The sequence below is a fragment of the Xenopus laevis genome, chromosome 2L (genome assembly GCF_017654675.1).
Source record: "Xenopus laevis strain J_2021 chromosome 2L, Xenopus_laevis_v10.1, whole genome shotgun sequence".
NCBI classification, from domain to species: domain Eukaryota; kingdom Metazoa; phylum Chordata; class Amphibia; order Anura; family Pipidae; genus Xenopus; species Xenopus laevis.
Genome location: NC_054373.1, coordinates 115,201,199 through 115,224,194, shown reverse-complemented (window position 1 = coordinate 115,224,194; position 22,996 = coordinate 115,201,199). Strand labels below are relative to the sequence as shown.

At 39.0% G+C, this 22,996-nt stretch overlaps 1 protein-coding gene across 1 annotated transcript in view; it reads right to left on the bottom strand.

Annotated features, from left to right (window-relative positions):
* The window catches only part of il18rap.L (interleukin 18 receptor accessory protein L homeolog), a 31,657-nt gene extending 16,358 nt beyond the window's left edge, over positions 1–15,299 (bottom strand). The window contains exon 1 of the mRNA XM_018247078.2: positions 15,071–15,299. The gene's annotated coding sequence lies outside the window, so the exon portion shown is untranslated. The remainder of the gene's footprint in view (positions 1–15,070) is intronic.
* Positions 15,300–22,996: the final 7,697 nt, after the last annotated feature.

The following is a 22,996-nucleotide window of genomic DNA, read 5'->3' as shown; positions in this document are numbered from 1 at the left end:
GCCTCTGCCACTGCTGTTTCAATTTGGCTAGCAACTGTAATAGCCTTTGCAAGGGTTAAATCTCTAGGAGCAGTCTCTCTCTAATGCATGGTGAATTCATTTTTTCCAATATTTGGTCTCTTAGCATTTTATCTGTTAGGTTACCAAACTCACAGGTAACAACCAGCTCTCTCAAAGCTGCTACAAATTGTTCTGTGGATTCGCCATTACGTTGTCCATGTTGGTGAATTTATATCTTTTAGCAGCCACATTTATTCTTGGCACAAAAAAGTTCTTTATAGCAGTTAGAGCAGTTTTATAAGTCTCATCGGGTAATGGTAATGTATAGAATATACACTGTCCCTCTGCTCCCAGGCAGTGAACAAGTAAAGCACGCTTTCTAGCAGCAGAAATCTTCCCTTGGTCAGCAGCAATAATATAATTTTCATACATACAGATCCAAGCAGTAAAAGGTATGGTAGGCTCACCAGGGTTTGGAAGAAAAGCTGCAGGCTGCAGCAGAGGTAGAACAGCCTCTAGACACCTTCTATAGCCTTTGATGAGTGTCTGGATTCTGGAGGTATCTATATATAATCTCCCCAGTTCAGTTAAATTTGATGGCTGCCGTGCATAGACAGCCTGCTTTAAATCATCCCATAGATTTTCAATGATATTCAAGTCGGCAGGACTGTGAAGGCCATTCCAGAATATTATACTTCTCCCTCTGCATAAATGCCTTTGTAGATTTCGAAGTGTGTTTAAGGTTATTGTCTTGTTGGAATATCCAACCCCTGCGTAACATTAACTTTGTGACTGATGCTTGAACATTATCCTGAAAAATATGTTGATACTGGGTTGAATATAAACCCTCAACTTTAACAAGGGCCCCAGTCCCTGAACTAGCCACACAGCCCCACAGCATGATGGAACCTCCACCAAATTTGACAGTAGGTAGCAGGTGTTTTTCTTGGAATGCAGTGTTCTTCTTCTGCCATGCAAAACGCTTTTTGTTATGACCAAATAACTTCATTTTAGTCTCATCGGTCCAGAACACTGGACGCTTGTCTAAATGAGCTTTTGAATACAACCGTCTGAGTGCAGAAATGGCTTCTTTCTCATCATCCTGCCATACAGATGGTCTTTGTGCAAATTGCACTGAATTGTAGAACGATGTACAGATACAGGTCTTTGGATGTGATCTTTGGGTTGTTTGTTAGCATTCTCACAATCATCCTCCTGTACCTGTGGCCTTCCATTTCCTGATTACATTCCTTACAGTTGAAACTGACAGTATAAACCTCTGAGAGCTTTTTGTAGCCTTCCCCTAAACCATGATACTGAACAATCTTTGTTTTCAGATCTTTTGAGAGTTGCTTTGAGGATCCCATGTTTCTCTTCAAACAGAAGCATGTCTTGCAATTGGCCATCTTAAATACTGTACCTTTTCAATCAACCAATTTGGTGTTGCCAGTAATCAGTATTGAGCAGTTACATGCATTCAAATTAGCAAAATTACAGGGGGTACCCACATTTTTGCATAGCCAGTTTTTCACATTTGATTAATTTCATACAACTGAATACTGCTTCACTAAAGATCTTTGTTCAGAAAACTCCGAAGTACTTATTGTTCCCAATTTACACTGAACCTCATAAAATATATAGGCAGCTTGCATAAAGTTTCCTTAAAGGGGTTGTTCGCCTATGAGTTAACTGTTGGTATGATGTAGTGAGGGATATTCTGAAACAATTTGCAATTGATTTCAATTTTTTATTATTTGCGGTTTTTCAGTTATTTAGCTTTTGTTTAGCAGCTCTCCAGTTTGCTATTTCAGCATTCTGTTTGCTAGGGTCCAAATGACACTGATTAAACCATGCATTGATTTGAATAAGAGACTGGAATATGACTAGGAGAGGCCTGAATAGAAATATATGTAATAAAGTAGTAGAAATTACAATACATTTGTAGCCTTACGGAGTTTTTATTTTTAGATGAGGTCAGCTACCCACATTTGAAAGCTGGAAGGAGTCAGTAGAAGAATACAAATAATTAAAAAACTGTAGAACATATATAATGAAAACAAATTGAAAAGTTACTTCGAATTGGCTATTCTATAACATACTAAAAGTTACATTAAAGGTGAACCACCCCTTTAAGAATAGTGCGAAGCAGACCGTGCTACTGCTGCCCAGTTCAGAGGGCCTAGGTGGCCCAGTGGGAAAAGCAGTGTAAAAAATATAAAAGTTTAGGGGAGTTTTGCTCTGGGGCCCAGTAATTCACATATCACTTTTGAAACACTATTGCATGCAGTTTACTGAAAAGGAAATCCCCGGAGCTTTTAACACAGGGGCTGCATGATAAGGGATCCGAATGACCAGCAGCCAAAAGACTGAAAAATCAGATGTAGTTGTAAGTGGGTGAGAAGGAATGAGTTAAGGCAGGGAAATACCAGGCTGGGGGTGGAGGAAAAAGACAGGGATGTGATGTCAGAGGTAGAAGCAGTTCACTTCCTTATCTTCTGAGTAGGTAGAAACATCCTTCCCACCCTCCCCTTTTTTGCATATTTTGTGAAATGTCAGGAATTTCTCTTTATATTGTCATATTATCTATTAATAAGCAAATGTGGATGTATTCCTGCATGATTTCTTGTATTGCTTCAGTATAGCTATACAGTATAAACATGAGAGAGCTTGCATGTTATTATTTATTTTTAATGAATGTCAAACGCTTGATCTAGGGAATGTTTCCGATCGCCATTGGGTCAAGGAGGAATTTTTTCCCTCTAGAAGCATAATTGGCAGTTGCTTCAGGCTGGGTTTTTTAACCAGCCTCTTATTTTAAGTTTTATTTGTCACAGCAGTGGTAGGACATTGCCAGAGTTCTGCACAGGTAAATTTAGAAGAGGGAAAAAGGAGGTTCTCTCCTGTGACTGCACGGTGGATTGATTGATACAGACGCTACTACTGCTTGTGCTAGGTGACAGCTTGCTTGGATTTCCTATCATCGACACACTGCAGATTCCGGACCGACAGCAGGGCTGCTGAACCTCTCTCATGCAGCTCCTGCTCGCAGCAGAGTTTGGGGCCATCCTCTCTGTAGGTAGAGGCAGCCTAATACTCAGTGGTGGATACAATGACATAGTGAGGAGCGGCAGAGCATAGTAGTGATCTCTTAAGGAATTCTGGCTTTGAATATTGCCTTGGGGTGAGGCTGGCAAGGTCCTATTTATTTGATAAAATGTCTCATTACAGTGTTTCATTACGGTATGTAAAAATGGGGTTCGTTGGGATATCTAAAGGCGAAGGGTCAATTGAGGAGTCCCCTTGTCAAGGGAGCAACCTTTTTTGCTCAGCCAGATTACAGGTACAATACCTTCAGATAAGGGTGACCACATAATTCCAAAGCAGCTGTTGTCCTGGAAGAGATACTTAGTTTATTGGATCCTCTGCCGGTAGAATGTCACAGATTACTCTGCTGAAATATGAAACCTAGATCTGCATTGATTTAAGGGGCAACTAAATTAAAATGTACTTATCCATAATGCAAAGACTGCTGAGCAGGCACCAACAGATTGTGCTTTGGTATCCTCCTGATCAAAGATAGTGCAAAGGACATGTGATTTGCAACAACCTAGATTTGAGTTCCCGTGGTGCATAGATGACAATCTGGGCATGTACAAGATGTGATGAAAGGTGGAAAGCTAGAAGGTCAGCCCCCAGAAAGAAAAGTTTGCCTTTTGAGTTCAGCAGAGTGGAACATTTTCTGCATATGTGCTGTGCATGAATTAAAGGCAACATTATAAAGTAATGTTATACTGGGACTTTACCTGTTCTTTAATTTGTAGCTTTTATCCTTCCTTGTCTTTGTTAAAGGAGAACTAAACCCTAAAACGAATATGATAAAATGCCATATTTTATATACTGAACTCAATGCACCAACCTAAAGGTTCAGTATCCCTATAACAGAAATGATCCAGGTCTACAAAGTTGTCCAAACATATTGGATTATGTTAGGCAATTTTTAAGTGACAGTGCACATGCACAGTGGGGCTCATTTAAAAACATTGGGCAAATTTGCACCTGGGCAGTAACCCATAGCAACCAATCAGTGATTAGCTTTTTTTCAATCAGTTGCAGTTTCAACACTGAAAGCATCTGATTGGCTGTCATGGGTTACTGCCCAGGTGCAAATTTGCCCAGTGTTTATAAATAACCCCCAGTGTGTTCTGGACAGAAGTTCAGAGTTCATCATAAATCATCATACAGAAAATTCAATTTGCCAGGCATATAAACTGATGCTTCAGGACGGATCATTAAATTCTGGTGCAAATTGTGATCGTTTCTGAGATACCATGCAATGAAAATCTGAATGAAGTAGCTGAGTTAGCTGACAGCAGCAGAGAGCTTGTGCTGGGAATTGAAAGAAAAGAAGATTTTCAGAGGCACTGATCCGCACTGCTAAAGGGCTGAAGTGGCCTTGAGCTGCTATGTAACATTACTGGATTTTGAGAAAAAAATCCCCTTTTGGCTCACACCAGCAGATCTAGGGCTACTTTCTAGAGCTCTGACTATCACAAGGAAGCACTTTCTAAAATCCATCCCACATATATGCCATTGCCAATTTATGAAGATGGCATGATGGAGTCTTCAAAAAGAAAACAGATACTAAGAAATGCAGCACAAACTCAATGTTTGTTTTTGGCAAAAAAGAAGGAAAATGCTTTCCAGTAGACATAAATTACAATTGTTCTAGAAGAAGCCAACTGGGTAAAACACCTGGAGGAGAACTGACCTGCTACAGTACATTGTTGTAGTGTCAGAACCAAGGTACAGAAAAGGGTAAGCAAATACTGCTTCCAACTGGAATTCATGACGAATCTCATTATGACAAATCTCACAAAAATGACCTTCAAGCTGGGCTTTGTGGGGGCAGTTCTATAAAGTGTCAAAGTGAAAATTCTAATTTTTAAATTTGAATTTTGAGCTATTTTCAGTGTACTTCGACTATCAAATAGTCCAAAATTCTATTCAAATTTGAAAATAATTTGACTATTCGAATATCGAAATTTATCATGTACTGTCTCGATAAAAGTTTGACTTCGACCATTCGCCATCTAAAACCTGCAGAATTGCTGTTTTAGCCTAGGAACCTCCTAGAACCTCCTAGAGCCATTTGGTAGAGTTTGAAAAATCAAAGTTTTTTGGGGCAAATCCTTTGATTCGAATTCGATCAAATGCGGTAAAACTTTGAATCCAACGACTCGAATACAGCCTATTCACCTGAAGTTAAAAACTTCGATTGGTCTTTTTTTATTCAAATTTCGAGTTGATGGAAGTTAACTCCCATCACCTTGAAATTCAACCCTTGATAAATTTGCCTTCAAGTGTATCTAGGAGGTCAAATAGGTATTATTCTCCCCAGTTCTTACCCTAACTTGCATTCAAACTGCTCCAAACCCCTATGGGGGACAGTCTCACCTCCTTAAACTAACGTTACACTGCCCAGCTCAAAATTAGGTTATGCATTCAATGGATTGAATTACAAAGAAGTGTTGCTAATTCCCATAATACCCCTAATACAGGCTTACAATAAAAATGAGACCATTCTTACTTACTGCTTTCCAAGACTAAAAGGTACAGTGCTGCAGGTGTGCATGAGCAGCAAAATAACCATAAAAGCAGGCAATTTTCACAATACCCTACAATATCATAAAAAATAATAAAAATAACTGGGAAAAAGAAAAGGGCTATAGTCATAGGGTTTTTACAACATCCTTGAGTCAAATACAGCGAACCATGTTTCAGGAGAGTTGTACATACTTGACAAAGAGTGTGCTTTGTACCCCCCTCCCTTATATGGGGATTGGGATATATAATATTAGTTTTGTTGTCAAATGGCATCCATCTTGGTTGCGGCATGTGGATGGTCCCATTGGCAGAGCTCTTGCCAGTTGGCCATATTTGGTGGGGTTGACTTGTTCTACTGCCTACCACTCATTTCATTATCTCAATGCAAGACTGTCAAAAATGAGTGTTGTAGTCATCAACATATTTTTCATTTTCATTTTTGGAGTACAATGACTACATCATGCAAGCAATAAAGAAATTGATCTTATGCTCTATATTATAGCAATAACCTATATTTTAAACAGAACAGAATTGTGCATCGCATATATTTCAATATGTACAGTATATGCTGGTCAACAACATGTTGATGTTAACAATTCTGAATGCCAAATAATCATAATGGAAGTGAGAAGAAAATTGGCAAAACTAGGGAGGGCTTTAACATAGCTGGCAAGCTTTCTTTTGTTTCAGTATGGTTAAAAAATGAAAGGGGTGGAATTACTGCCTTTTATAATGATAGGTGCCAGTGCAGAGGATCAGTTGTTTTAATTTTCTTTTTGATGGCATGATGTTTACTGAATTATTTAAAAGCTTTGCAGTTATTGACACACAGAAAACCAGCACTGGTTCCCCAAATAAACACCTTGGCCACAAAGTGGGTTAAAGAAGGAGTTCATATAAACATACACAAACGTCTCACTTGCAGAAATGGCTTATTTCTTGTAAACTCAGCCTCCACAATGTTACCTTTTTCTAGCATGTTTGCTCTAGAATTTCACACTGGGTAACCTGTAAATTTCCACAGGAAGTTGGGTTTATTGTTTAGTTTTCTGAGAAATTCGTGTTTGTGATTTATAGCATAACTGCAATAATTCTGTGCAAAACAATTGGCGTATGGGGTCTCCAGTTGGGAATTCAGAAAAAGGGCTTTTTTTTAAAAAACGAAGGCTCCTGTGTGAAGCCGAAACGTTGGATCACCAATAAATCTCCACTTTCATTTGAATTATTGACTTGATGTATTTCCTTGGAGTGCTGTCAATCCCTGCATTTTGTCTACACACTTCTCAGACTAGCACCCAGGTTTCTGCATACTAATGGTTGTGCATTCCATTCTGTTTGATTATATATATATATATATATATATATATATATATATATATATATATATATATATATATATATATATATATATATATATATATATATATATATATATTAAACAAAGCGACATGGAGCCGACACTCTCGATAAAATGCAGTAAGTTGCCTGCGTGCACGATCAACAAACAGCTCCTTTCTGCTAGGAGAGATTAATATACACTGATATACTATATATATATATATATATATATATATATATAAGTTCAGAAAGTACCTGCACTCAATCCCTTCTGGTTTGTGGTGGGTGCTGGGTCAAGTTTATGATATACAATCTTCAAAAATGGATCCGCACTCCAAACGATTCAGTCAAAGTGAATTTTATTAGAACATCAGGACACATGAGTGATGTTCTAATAAAATTCACTTTGATTGAATCGTTTGGAGTGTGGATCCATTTGTGAAGATTAGATAGATAGATAGATAGATAGGAGATATACCTATTCGAATTTTTAATTAGCTTTTAATCATGTGACTAAGCTGTAGCTGGTGGTTGCCCGCCAGTGTATGGTTAAAAGACATTTTCAGTATTGACTTTGGCACTTTCCGAAACGTGAGTCTGATGCTATTTTATTAAATAAATTTTGTTTAATTTTTAAGACCTGAGTAGTGCTGATCCCTTTTTTGCTAGGTCCCTAGCCTTTCTCAAAGTAGCATGAAACAAACAGTGACAACCATTTTAAATCCCCAGCAGCGGGAAAACAAACTGGGGTGACTTCATACAAAGTTATTGACGTGGGGGGAGGTGTGCACATACAAATAAAGCACCAAATAAAGCAAGAAAACACCATGAAAAACAATAAAAAGAATTATATACAGATCGTGTAATGCAATTCAGTGTTTACATAGCAAGGTAGTATCAAAAATAAAATAATTGAATACATTGTTACAAATTCATATTCGACTATCAAGTTGTAGCAGAAACAAAATAATGGTATACAGTGTTGTAAATGCGTATTCGGCTTTCAGTAATATGTAGAAAAAAACAAATATGTTGGCTGATCATAGGGACAAACATGAAGTGTATATATCAAGTTATCGCTTCCATTCTGAAGCATAAAATCAGTTGTGGGAAGAAGCAGGACCATTAGATTGGTATGTGTGGCCAAACATTGGTATATATAAGAAAGAGAGTAATTTTTCAAAGATCGGAAAATACCTATTAGAGTCACCATTATGAAACGGGAGGATGCGCTAGCAGCAGAGTCTGCCTTGTGTAGTTAAAAGTTTGTGATCGTCTGGCGCTGGTAATCTAAGGAGGGAGGGGCTTCAGTAGGAGCCCGTATAGGGCCACAAGTTCCAGTGTTGCAACCAACCAATTCACCAATAGAGGGTGTGAGGAGGAGGGCTTACGAATGGTCCGTGTAACTAAGGGCCAATATCTAGGTAACCAGATAAACTCGTTGAAGATTTGGTATCTTACTGTATATATTTTTGTATTTGATGCTGCACTGTGTGAGTCATAGATATGACTGGGAAAATTAGAAACGAAGAATAGAGTTTAGACCAACCGAATGGAAGGTTTACGGATGAAAAAGAAAGTATAGAGTACATGTGGGCAGAAATGAATGACCGTCTGTGTCCGGACTTTATTCTAGGCTAGAAGTATAAAAAAGCCCTGGATTGGGAGGGCAGCAACTGGACTCTAAGGTCCATATATGTTTAGGATAGATGGGTGTAAAATATGTCTAAACCAATTTAAGGATACTGGATACTGGGCTAGGCATTCCACCTCCACTTTATGGGGGGTATATGAGCAATAGGACCGTCCAACAGTTTGTGGATGTGCTTATAAAGGGAATTGTGTATCAGAGACTCTTAGTGGTGGTTCGCCAGATGTAACTGGTTGTGATTGCAATGGTGACAGGCTAGGCATGCCATCCACTTTTTATGTGGGGTATCAGAGCACTAAAGCAATGCCACTAAGTGCGAAGGAGATTTTATATTAAAGCCCTGTGATCAGTGCTGATTCACCACCTGAGGCAGCAGCCCAGATGCCGTCCCCCTCCTGTCCCGCTCCGCGCTTAAAAATTAGCGTTGGAGCGGGTCTAAGGGGGCAGTATCGCTAGTGCATTAAGCACAATGGCGCTCTCTGAACTAGCGGATCCTAATTTCCAGGTTAAAACCTGGAAGTTCGGCTCTTAAAGTTACAAGAGGCGGCTGCCGCCTGAAGCAAGGGTCTCACCTTGCCTCATGGCAGAAGCGGCCCTGCCTGTGATAATTCGTGGGCTGACCAAACTCATTAGATTTAAGTCATGCTCATCTACCAATTATATATAGATGGTAGGTGAGAGTCTCACACTTAGCTCCTCGAACGAACGCCGGCTAGTAGGAATGGGGTTATGGTGGTATGGTTACTGAGAGTGTCAGACACAGAACCTGGTCAGGAAAGGCCAATAGGTTACAAGGCAGAAGAAGAAAGAGATAAGCAGAGTTAGTATTGAAAAGCAGGTAGAAGGAAAACTATATAAGTTTTGAAAAATAGAGAGTGATGTATCAAAGTGATAAATAGGAGGTAAATAGAGGGTGATGTATCAAAATGATAGGAGGTCAGCGTTTTTGCATCAAAAGTAAGGGGCATAAGATATGAGTTCATTTAAGCCCCGCGGGCTAACTGTATCAAGTCTATGTATCCATTTTAGCTCTGTCTGAAGTAATAGACGTTCACGATCTCCTCCACGGGTGGGTATGGGGACAAAGTCAATGATCATACTCCTCATTGATGATAGTGAGTGTTTTTTCTCAACAAAATGCTGGGATACCGGTGTGTCACCGTTGCCTTTGGATAGTGCAGCGCGTATCTCAGACCTGTGGTTGGCCATTCTGTCTCTAAAGGAAGTGATGGTTTTGCCCACATAGACCAAACCACAGGGGCATTTGATGATGTAGAATATGAATTTAGAGGTGCAAGTGACTCTGTGGTTGATGGAGATGGGTTTGCCAGAATGTGGGTGTGGGAATTTGGGACCAGAAAGCATTTGTCTGCATGTAGTGCAGCGGTAGCATCCAAGTCTTGAACCCCTTGAACTCAGTAACCAGGTGGAGGAAGAAGATGATTGATAACAGTGTATTGGGTCCGTGAGGACAAGTTGATCTCTGAGGTTCTGTACACTTTTGTAAGCTATTCTTGGTGGCAGACCAATGATTGTGGATGGCCTTGGTGAAGGATTTGGTGCTTGGAGAGTATGTAGTAAGAAACGTCAACTTATCGTCCTTGTTGGTTGTGTTGGTGTTATAGGTGGAGGATAAGAGTTCATACTGTGTGATGGCAGTCAAGAAGTTCGTGTAGGTGGTAACCGCGTTTTTTGAATCAGTACATAAGGTCATCGAGTTGCTGGTTAGTAGATTTAGATCGGTATTGTTCCTCACTGTACGGATCATCTGGGAGTAAGGTATACTTTTCAGTAAATGAGGTGGGTGACAAGATGTACGGTGCAGTAATGTGTTTCTGTCTGTATCCTTCTGGTAGATGGTGGGGGACAATTGTGTGCCATTCTTCATAAGGAGGATATCAAAAAATGGAAGTTTAGACGAGTCAATGTTTGCGGTAAACTTGATTGTAGTGGGTAGAGCATTGAGTTCGTCAACCATCCTGCTGAATTGTTCATTGGTGCCTGTCCACAGTAATAGCAGGTCATCTATGTAGTGCCACAGTTTCAGTATATGAAGACCATATCTAGGCATGATGTATTGCTGTTCAAACTGTGACATGTAGAGGTTGGCGAAAGATGGGGCAACGTTAGAGCCCATACTTGTCCCACTAGTTTGGAGGTAGTAACAAAGTTTGAATTTAAAATAGTTTAATTTTAGGCAGAGTTCAAGTATCTCAATCAAAAATTCTGTTTGAGGGCGTGTAGGGTCAGGATTCTGTAGAAGGGCCTGTTGAACTACTCTGATGCCTTCATTGGTGGGTATCACTGTGTAAAGAGAACTTACATCCATAGTTGACAAAAGTGTATGAGGAGGTATTGGTTGACAAGCCTTGAGTTTATTTAATAGGTCTCCAGTGTCTCTGAGGTAGGAGAAGGTGTTTTGGACCAGTGGTTGTAAGAAGTAGTCAATGTAAATTGCCAATGGTTGAAGAATGGAATCACAGGCGCTAACAATTGGCTGTCCAGGCGGATTGACAGGATCTTTGTGGATTTTTGGTAATGTGTATAGTATGGGACACACTGGGTGAGACTTTGTTAGGAAAGAGTGTGTTGATTCTGAGATGCAGCCTTGTAGAAGAGCTGTTTGTAGTACTCCATCGATTTTCTTTTTGAATATGGCTGTAGGGTCAGAGTCCAACACAGTGTAGACAGAGGGATCATTGAGTTGCCTTAGTACTTCAGTCCTATAGTCATCGTAATTAAGTAACACTACAACACCACCTTTGTCCGCTGGTCTTATGACGATGGAGGGATTTTTTGCCAGAGTAGTAATAGCTTCCCTTACACTGCGTGCCAGATTGGATCTGTAGTTAATTTCTCTTGGTTTGAGAGACTCATTAATAAGTAGTCTGGTGAAGGCAGCAATCGACTTTGGGGTAGTAGGTGGTTCATAGGTACTTTTAGTCCTAAAGGGAGTGTTATCACGATTATATGTTACCCTGAAATGTTCTTTCAGTTTCATTGTCCTTTGGAACTTGTGGATATTCAATCATCAGATCTAATTGATGGACTTTATTTATAGGAACAAACGATAAGCCCATGGAGAGTGCACTCTGTTTAGACGGATTCATACCCGGCACATCCCTAAATTGGTCTCGACCTATTTTAGTCAACTTTCTTTTTATTGAAATCAAATTTCACTTTTCCCGAAGGACTGTATAGAAAAATAGCACATTGCACAACACAGGAATGCATAGTACAAAATATTGCAGAACAGGGGAAAAGGTATATATAAAACAAAAGAAAAAAAAAAAGAAAAAATACAAAAGAAGGAGAGAAAGGATCCACTGGCTATCCAAAAAATACCATTATACATGTCACAATCGGTATCTATAGAGCAAGTTAATGCCATATGCCTCAAACACCAACTAAGCACACACTTAAGTAGAGTAAACTCTGCCCATTGCCCCATTTTAACTCAAAGGGAAAGAAACGACTCCCTATGAAGAATCCAAGTGTCCCAGATCTCAGTGAATTTCTCCAGTTGGCCATCCATTTGGTATCTCAAACGTTCATTTAAATGGATGAACTCAATCTTGTCCAAGACTTTAGTTATGGAAAGGTAGGGTGATTTCCACTGTGCCGCAATATGAATCCTCGCCGCCATACAGATATGTTGAGTCAGGTGCTGTGCCGAAGAATTCATACCCTCCAATTTATGACCTAGAAGCATAACCTCTGGGCACGGATCAATGGGAGTATAAAAGAGTACAGTCAGTATCCGAGAAATCTGCTGCCATAGGGCTTGCGTCACAAGACAGCTCCACCAGGTATGCCAAATCGTCCCTCTAGTGGGACAGTTCCTGAAGCATTGAGGTGAAACGGTGGGGTACATGGTCTCGACCTATTTTACACGCATCTATCCTAAACATATATGGGCCTTACAGCCCAGTTGCTGCCCTCCGAATCCAGGGCTTTTTTATACTTCTAGCCTAGAGTAAAGTCCGGTCACAGACGGTCATTCATTTCTGCCCACATGTACTCTATACTTTCTTTTTCATCCGTAAACCTTCCATTCGGTTCGTCTAAACTCTATTCTTCGTTTCTGATTTTCCCAGTCATAGCTATGACTCACACAGTGCAGTATTATATACAAAAATATATACATTAAGAAGATACCAAATCTTCAACGAGTTTATCTGGTTACCTAGATATTGGCCCTTAGTTACACGGACCATTCGTAAGCCCTCCCCCTCGCACCCTCTATTGGTGAATTGGTTGGTTGCAACACTGGAGTTTGTGGCCCTATACGGGCTCCTACAGAAGCCTTTCCCTCCTTAGATTACCAGCACCAGACGATCACAAACTTTTAACTACACAAGGCAGATTCTGCTGCTAGCGCATCCTCCCGTTTCATAATAGTGACTCTAATAGGTATTTTCCGATCTTTGAAAAATTACTCTCTTTCTTATATATACCAATGTTTGGCCACGCATACCAATATAATGGTCCTGCTTCTTCCCACAACTGATTTTATGCTTCAGAATGGAAGTGATCGCTCGATATATACACTTCATGTTTGTCCCTATACGCATTTACAACACTACATACCATTATTTTGTTTCTGCTACAACTATGAATTTGTAACAATATATTCAATTATTTTATTTTTGATACTACCTTGCTATGTAAACACTGAATTGCATTACACGATCTGTATATAATTCTTTTTATTGTTTTTTCATGGTGTTTTTTTGTTTTATTTGGTGCTTTATTTGTATGTGCACACCTCCCTACACGTCAATAACTTTGTATGACGTCACCCCAGTTTGCTTTCCCGCCGCTGGTGATTTAAAATGGTTGTCACTGTTTGTTTCATGCTACTTTGAGAAAGACAGTAGGGACAGTTGTAGGATTCTGTTTCAGTTAGGTTTGTAAGACAATTGTGAAATGACTTTTATCATTATTCTATAAAACTGATAAATACATGATTGCTAATATACACCCTTGTCTAGAAATATGTATTAATTAAAATGAATGCAGAATTATTATTAATTATTGTCTTAGGTCTCCAATATGCTTTTAAACACATCCCTTTCTCTTACTCTTTCATGCACTTAACATATTTGCTGTTTACTATCTCATTCTTTCAGTGTCTTTCCTCAAACACCATACTGTTTATACTTTACTATACATTAAGGGGCAGATTTATCAAGGGTCAAATTTCGAAGTGAAAAAAACATCGAAGTCGAAGGATTTTTAAGATTGTATGATCGTACGATTTAATTGTACGATTTTACAAGAAAATCCTTCAACTTCGCAAAACTTAGTCAAATACTAGCTATAGGTTCTAGGAGGTCCCCATAGGCTAACATAGCAATTCGGCAGGTTTAAGGTGGCAAAGTGTCGAAGTCAAAGTTTTTTAAAGAGACAGTACTTAGATTTTCGAATGGTCGAATTTGTATTTTCAATTCGAATCGAAGTTGAATTTGGCCTATTCGATGGTCGAAGTACCCAAAAATTACTTCAAAATTCAACGTTTTTTAATTCAAAAATTCACTACGACCTTTGATAAATTTGCCCCTTATTGTAGGCACACCCCATCTTGTAGTCACTTCATCAGTACTCACTGATTATTTTCTCAGAAATAGTGACCCTGGGACACCATACAAGCAATAAGACCATTTGTTGTATGCATATTATGGTGGTTTCATTACATACAGTCCATATTAATTTACATGTTGACACCAAATAAAATACAGAAACCATTGTGTTTGTGTGTGTTTTTGTGAATGTGATAGGGACCACAGATTGTAAATTCCAGTGGGGCAGGGATATTTAATCTCTTTAAAGCCTTGTGGAATGTATAGGTACTATATAAATAAAGGATGATAATAATAATGTTCTCTCTATGTCATGTTCTCTTCTCCTTTCTCTAGCACACACTCTTCTTTCCCCCTTTTGTTTATTTATGCCCACATTCATTTAGACATTCTCACTGTATTTTTGCTTATTCCACCTCTCTTTCACACATCCTCCTCTTTACCAGTTATGGGATCCATTATCTGGAAATCCATTATCCAGAGAGCTCCGAATTATGGAATGGCTGTCTCCCATAAACTCCATTTTATCCAAATAATCCATTTTTTTTTTTTAAAAAAATGATTCCCTTTTTCTCTGTAATAATAAAACAGTAGCTTGTACTTGATCCAAACTAAGATATAGTTAATCCTTATTTGAAGCAAAAACAGCCTATTGGGTTTATTTAATGTTCAAATAATTTTCTAGTAGACTTAAGGTATGATGATCAAAATTACAGAAAGATCCATTATCTGGAAAACCCCAGGTCCAGAGCATTCTGGACAACAGATCCCATACCTGTACTACATTTCCCACTTACTCCCTTTGCCTAATGTTCTTCTCAAGCAAGACACTCATCTATAGTGTATAATCAAATTACTGCTATGCATACAATATATAAAGTTTAAGTTATCCTACCTTATTTTCCATTGATACTCCTAAATGAGTTCCATTTTTTTCAGAATGTACTTTTCTTCAAGGTTTTCGATGCACACATATAAATAATAATTCTCCGCATCTGACACAATTTAATTTCTAAATGTCCACATAGGGAGGACAAAGGTTTATGTTATGTTTTTTGCATCATGATACCATGTTAGAAGCAGTGAGCCTGCGACAGCATTAAACAGAAGTTACTGCATATCTGATTTCCTGTAGCGTTATAGATATTGCTTGCTCGTTTCCTTTGGCATATTCATGTCTTACTCGCATGCTCCATTTCCTGTCAGGAAACTTTCATCTTTTCTCTACCATATTGAAATCTGTCATACATTTCAATTACCTTATTCAGGCTCCACAATCATCTATTGTATAAAGTGAATAAATAAGTGCAGATGGATCTTACTACTCATACAACTCATTTTTATATTGGCATAACATTTTATTTACACCTTAATTAGAATTTAAGAGAGCCTAATCAGAGTTATTCTGCCACGAGGTTGATGCATTGGTTGTAGTTTCTATTATGAAATGATTACAGGACAATGTGGACATCTATCATCTATTCATTGTAATTCCTTGGCAGGAAGGGGGGGGGGGGGTTCTTCACATAGAACCCCTGATGCCAAAGGAGAACTAACACTAAACTAAAGAAGTAGCTAGAAATGTTGTACATTATGTTTTTGGTTTCTGTACCAGCCCAAGGTAACAACTAGCCCTTTAGCAGTAAAGATCTGTGTCTACAAAGATGCCCCCGTAGCTCCCATCTTCTTTCCTGCTGATTCACTGCACATGCTCTGTGCTGCTGTCACTTACTGAGCTTAGGGATCCACTCACAATATACAGTACACATAGAATAGAAATGTCACAATATAAGGCTGATATGTCATGGATATAATGGCAGCACAGAAACCAGTGCAATTAGCATCAGAATTTAATAATCAGCCTTGTAGCATCATCTTATATTCCAGACAAACCTCATTTTCTGCTTGATAATTTGTGACAACCCCTAAGCTTAGCTTCTCAACAGCTGCTCAGAGCCCACTGAGCATGTGAGTGTCACAGACACTTTCCAAGATGGTGACTCCCTGTGACAAGTTTGAAGTCCTGGATCATTGCTGCTATTGAGAAGCTGAAATTTTAGGCTGATGCAATAAGTTTAATATATAAAATATGGCACTGTTAGCCATATTAATATTTAGGGGTTAGTTCTCCTTTAACAAAAAAACTGTCCAACATCAGTTTCACATATCAAATCTTCTCCAAGGTGTATGTCAAAAACTCTTTTAGGTGCATATCAGGAAACATTGGCTGGAAGAAGACAGGCTGGAGTACATATTTAATAATATTACCAGTATAAAGTGCCAAAGGCAGTCTAATGATATGACAAGGTGTAACAAGCACACATGACAAAAAGTCCGATAACTGGCCATGGTCTGGGTAAGCAACAACCAAGGTCTGAGTGGGAGAAAGGCAAGCAGAGACCTATAACAGACTGTGGCCAACACCGGAAAGTCGGAAACAGAGGTACAAGGACAGGGCAGGAACAGGACTTGTAGGAACGAGAACTCAGGATTAGTACAGGAACTCGAGGATTGGACCCTGCACCCTTCACCGACAAAAAAATCAAAAATACAGCATTGCTGCAACGAGCAGCATCAGGAGGCACAGCAGAGCTTTGTCTTTACTGTCTACATAAGAATAGGACACTTCTGTGGCCTGCGTCTCCTGATTCACCCTAACTTGCTTTTATAGGTTGGAGAGCACCTACGTGTAATTTTTCATCATCTATATTTACACATTCACTGTGGACATCCTAGCATCTGAAGGGTTCTGCATGTGGGAGAGACTCTACCTTCTTTCTGATGTGTTCTGCCTTTATTTGGGCACTTCGAAAAGATTATCTTACTTTTGGATTGTCGTCTCTTCTGCTATTGAAGCAGCATAAGGATTAAAGGATGACATGGCATAACTATGAGTTGAATGTTTCACAAATTATTTATTTATGTATAAGATGCACTGGCAACTGTATATGTCCTACCTTAGACCATCATCTGAGTGCAATAGTCGCATGTAACATCTTCTTTGCTGGGAATTGTCCCACCATACTGTGCTGAGTGGCGTGTAAGAGTTAAAGGCAGTATGTTAGGCCACAGTATAGAGCACTGGCTGAAACAGTATTTGCACATGAGTGTACATTTCTAAATACCCAAAACATAAAAATAATCACAAAAAAAAGAGACAAACTTTTTTGCACTTGTTGAGAATATGAAACTAGACTTAGCCAGGAAAAGCACTAATTTGTCCCCACAAGATACATGTTTTTTTTACCAAGCCTGACAATAAACATAGTCATAATACAGCAGACTCCATGGTTACGGGGGGGGGGGCTCCAGGGCACAGTGTCCTCTCGACCCAGGGTCTGCTGTTTGTAAGTCCCCCCTCTGCAAACCAACTCTTACCTTTAAAGATCGCTGCCCGCCCCAAACTAGCAGCAGCAAGCAGGGCCATGGGGATAGGATTTGCTACTAGAGGCATCTGTTTATGCCAGCCCCCCCCAAAAAAAATGTTTGTGGGTAGGGTGTAGCACTATCAACGTGCACCACTGTATGAGCTAAATACCTAAAGGCTAAATCTTGTAAGCCCCAAAATTGTCAACATCAACTTTGAGTGCATTGGACTCGACTAGTTCTTGCATGTTCTAAAGAGATTGTGAACTTACTTGCTTGAGTACACAAAAGGGGTCATTTATGACCATCTAGGCAGTGTGCAAAGTGCATAAAATGGGCCCAATGGCCAAAAAAACCCTGTATCCTTGTCCCAACCAACCTACAAAAAAGTTTCCCCACAAGGACCTTAATATAGTCATCATCATGTAAAGCATAATGCCTATTGCTATGATACAGTATAATGTTTAGGCAAATTCATGTAATATAGCCATTCTTGACCATTAACTCATTTCTCTTCAATTATAAGAATAAACCCAATAAACTGGCATTTTCTGCCTGTCTATCTACAAGGTATATGATCATGAACAACCTCCTGATAGTGTATTTAATTCCTATTACCTACATACATTTAATATGTATGTAAATATGATGTAATTATATGCTGAGTCTATAAATAGGTATCTCCCATATATAATAGTTATCTTGTACTGAAACAAACCTTTGTGAAGGTTACTTAGTTACTTAAAAATTATGGACAATTGTGACTATTTTCAGAAAATATGAACTGAGCTACAGCTAAATTCAGTTAAATTTACATAAATATATACAACTGCAAAGTATGATGGCTGCTGCTTAAGCTGACTCAAAGTACCCCAAGAGTCAAGTAACCATAAATAGTTCTCTAATTCATAGGTGGTTTTGTTCTTGTAAAGTTACAAGAGGCCAATTGGCACTGTCAGATTTTTGGCCCATCCAGCAAAATGTTACTCAATGTCATCTAAAGGGGAACTTTGAAGGAGATTATTCTTTTGAATTGCATTGTTCTGCTTTTATATATCTATTAAAGTGTAAGACTGAGTCATCAAAACTACAATTCTCGTTTGAACAGGAAAGGACAATGCTATTATATAATATTATCATATATAACGTGACAAGGATATCCTGTATATCCTGCATGTTGCAAGTTGGGGAAATAACAAACAATGGCATAAACCTACAAATAAATACAAGTGATATAATCCTGAATGAAAAATATATTTTTTTAATATTGGGCTTGGTTCAATTCAATGCACCAAATGTGCGATAATGAAAAGATGTGTTTACCTGCAAAAAACAATGCGCTGATCTACCTTATTCAATTCATTGCGATATGTAATTTCACAAATGGCAAAACCTTCAATTTGTCACTGTGTGTTTAAGTGTGTCTCAAAGGCATAAACATGTTTTCCCCATAGATGCCAAAAAATCTTGAACATTTTTCAGTATAATGAAGCCTAACAGAAGTCCACGGTGGCCCTGATGAGAAAACCAAGTGAAATCAGATCACCTACCACCTCCAGACATTGCTCACGTAGTTTTGTTAGAAGAACAGGGAGTTCAGGGCAAGTCAATTCACCAAGGTTGGAAGACAACATCCATTCAGACCACATGAATGTTAGTCTAGTGGATGATGACGGTAGGCAATGAGGCCACAGGTTTAACTCTGAAGAATATTTTGCACTCATTACAGCTATCATTGAAAGATACATCAGTACAATCTATTGCACCCATGATGTTAGGCAGACCTCCTTGGACATAAAAGTCCCTTTTCACTTTCAGACACTCCTGTCTGGTGTTGGAAAAGTGGATAAATAAATTACATCTTTTTTTAAGAGTTTGTAGAACTTGAGTCAGTGACCGAAAGAAAGTGGATTGAGACATGCAGGTGACAAGCCCTTCTGATGACTGAAAGCAGCTAGATGCCAGAAAATGACAAGTTGCCCATAACTTGGTGAAGCCCAGAACTGCCCTATTTGTAGGTGTCAGAGGATCAATATCAATTTGGATAAGCTCATAGAGATCGACAAGGCACTGGCTATTAAGTCGATATCTATCAATGACCTCACTCTCCCCTAAGCCAGCCAGCAAGACCCTGACTCTATATACCTTGGGGGACGTTGAGGGACAACAGGCAGATGTATCAGGATCACTGGGCGGAAAAGATTTGTAGAAGGCTGACCTCTCTTACACCTCCCACTGGGGGTGAACAGTCACCGAATATGGGGCACAGAACTGCGCCTTAGTAGAGGAGTGGCAGGAGTGCCGGAAATCCAAAACGTCAAAACAGGAACGAATGGTCAGGCTGGCCAGGGTCAGTTCAGGCAGCTAGAAAGGCAGGATCCAGGAAAACAGGCCGAGTCAAAACACAGAATAATCAGAAATAACGCTTAGGGGCACATTTACTAAGAGTCGAATATCGAGGGTTAATTAACCCTCGATATTCGACCCTCAAAATAAAATCCTTAGGAGGATTTACCGCAAATACTTCGATCGAACGATCGAAGTATTTTAATCCATCGATCGAAGGATTTTCCTTAGTTCAAAAAAATCTTAGAAACCTTATGGGGAAGGTCCCCATAGGCTAACATTGAAGCTCGGTAGGTTTAAAGTGGTGAAGTAGGTAGTCAAAGTTTTTTTTAAAGAGACAGTATTTCGACTATCGAATGGTCAAATAGTGGAGCGATTTTTAGTTCGAATCGTTTGAATCAAAGTCGTAGTCGAAGGTCGTAGTAGCCTATTCGATGGTCGAAGTACCCCAAAAAAAACTTTTTTTTTACTTTGAATCCTTCACTCGAGCTTAGTAAATGTGTCCCTATGTGTCTCACAGTAGCGATGGTCACTTCGCAATGGAGTCCTTTCAAGCACACTGCGCATGTGCCAAAAATGCACCGGCGACGTGACGGGTGAGACTGGACGCCTGTTACATGATGCAGAGTGTGAGACTGGATGCCTGCGACCTGACGCTGAACCAGATGCGCCATCTTGAGAAGGGCCAGAAACGCGACCAGAGGTAAGTTCATTACAAGAGGTGCCACAACAACTACTAGTGGATTCTCTGCTGAGCATTGTGATGCAGCAGGGGGAGCAACAGCCCTTCTTAAGCGAAGTCTCCTCGCTCTCCTAATTCGTTTTCTCTTCTCAGCATCCCAGACACATTTGAGCTAGAAAGGAGCCCCAAAATTCTCCATTGTAAAAAGAAAATAAGCCAAGGAGTAAAGGGTTTTATAATCATGTTTGCCATGGTCAAATTTAGCATTAACACTTTAAGATCTGGTTCTTAAAAACAACATTTAAAGTGACATCAGCACATTCAACTTGCAAAGATGAAAGGTTAACAGTCATGTGCAAACAATTGTAGATGATTAAATGGTTTCCACAGTGTATTAGTGAGATCAATTGAAAGGGAATTGATTAAGTGATGATTAGTGATGAAAATTGTTGAAAGACCTATTTAGGATCTGTGTAGAGATGTTTTAGTTAACATATATGAATTTTTGAATCCCATCAATATCTTTTTGAAGGTATAACGCAGATAACGCAAAAGACTTCAGGTGATAATTGTTTTCAGACTGAAGTAAATTGCCAAACGTAAGCATTGCTGGTTCTTTCAATGGGCCGTTAGGTTTAGAAAACTTCGAAAAGATCGGTTAGCGAAAGCGAATGGAATTGAATTGCAAACATGTGAAAAGCAGCACTTATCATATGAAGAGTACCATATCGCATTGAATTAAATCAAGCCCATTAAAAGAGACTTTCTCTCGGGCACAGAAAGCTAAGGATTGTAAAAAGCAGATCAGTTATATCGGTTGAGGCCCATGGACCATAGTGTTTTCTTATTTTGGCATTAAGCACACCTAAATGCTGTATCTATGGCAATACCGGGGTGCTTAAAATTACTGAAAATAAAATATACTCATCTTCTTGCAACATCCATCTATCTATCTAGATTTCTATATGTTCCCATCTATATTGGTGAGACTACTCTGACTGTACGTGACAGGATGCCAAGCCCTGATTGCACAACAGCTTACAACTCCGCCACTTCCTGGGCAATTTTGTTTATTGGATCATTCAGTGGCTTGTCCGCAGTTTCATGAGAGAGCTGTTGAAACAGTGCAAGCTTTTGTGCAAATAGGCTGGGAACAAGGAGAGTCAGAGGGTTTATCTTACAAAATAATATGTTCATTTCTCTACTAAAGGACTGACCTACAAAAAATATGCAGCATACCTCTTTATACGTTGTAGTTTGGTTTTATTGAAATGATTCATTCTGTAGTCTCCTACAGGTAAACTTTAAAGAAATCAGTTTATGAATGTATTTGGTGAGGTCTGCTCAAGATTTATTTACTGTAACATATTTTTATTGATGTTTTTAAGTTTTACAGAAGTTCCACAGGAAGGTATAAGAATCTACATAGCCTAAGATTGTCCCCTTTTGGGAAGAGAAGTAGTACTTGAAGGTCATGTTGTATCACTTTAAAATAAAAATTGTAAACACTGGGTGGGTCTTTTATAAACACTGGGCAAATTTGCACCCGGGCAACTAATCAGATGTTTGTTTCCACTGTTCTGTCTGCAGCTGCTGAAAAAATCACTGATTGGTTGCTCAGTATAAATGAGCCGTAGTATGTGACAGCAACTAACATTTATGGAATAGCATCTGCAAGTACAATCGAAAAGGAGCACGTTTTACTGTAATTAGCAAATTTTTGAGTTGTCACTCTCAGCTAGGGTATTTTGAGATGTTTACTCATGCAGCTCCTAGATATCAAGGTGTTTTTGCTTTGTATGGTGGATATTCCTGATTCAAAAACTCTGCTGGTGTATTTCTGTACTTCTACCAGAGGTGGGACATCAAGGGTCTTCCATTTATCTGTGGTTGCAAGTCGGGTAACTGTGAGCATCTAAGTGACCACCAGGGCTTCGTCATGTGTATGAATTCCCTGAATTGGGTTTTCCCAAGAAGTCTGCTTACTTTTCAACATGCCTTACCAATACATATTGTCATCGCTTGGTATAACAGAGATTTCACAGGAACTATCCGTCATGGGAACCGTATGAAATTATCTGAGGAGCATCTTGAATGTGTTGCTCTATTCTATATACTATATTCTATTTTTGCACAGATCATAGAATGTCAGTATTAGCAGTGCTAATACACAGTTCATAATCCCTTCTTAGAATTACACAAAGGTCGTTTATTGTAACATTTTTTGGGAAAGAGCATTTTTTATTTTGTCTGCTAATTAAAGGGGTTCTTTACCTTCCAAACACTTTTTTTTTCAGTTCAGTTGTTTACAGTTGTTTACCAGAAATAACAACTTTTTTCAACTGTATTCCATTTTTTAAGTTTTACCATTTTTCCAAAATTAAAGTTTAAAGTTTACTGTTCCTGTGTCTGATGTTTCAGTTTGGC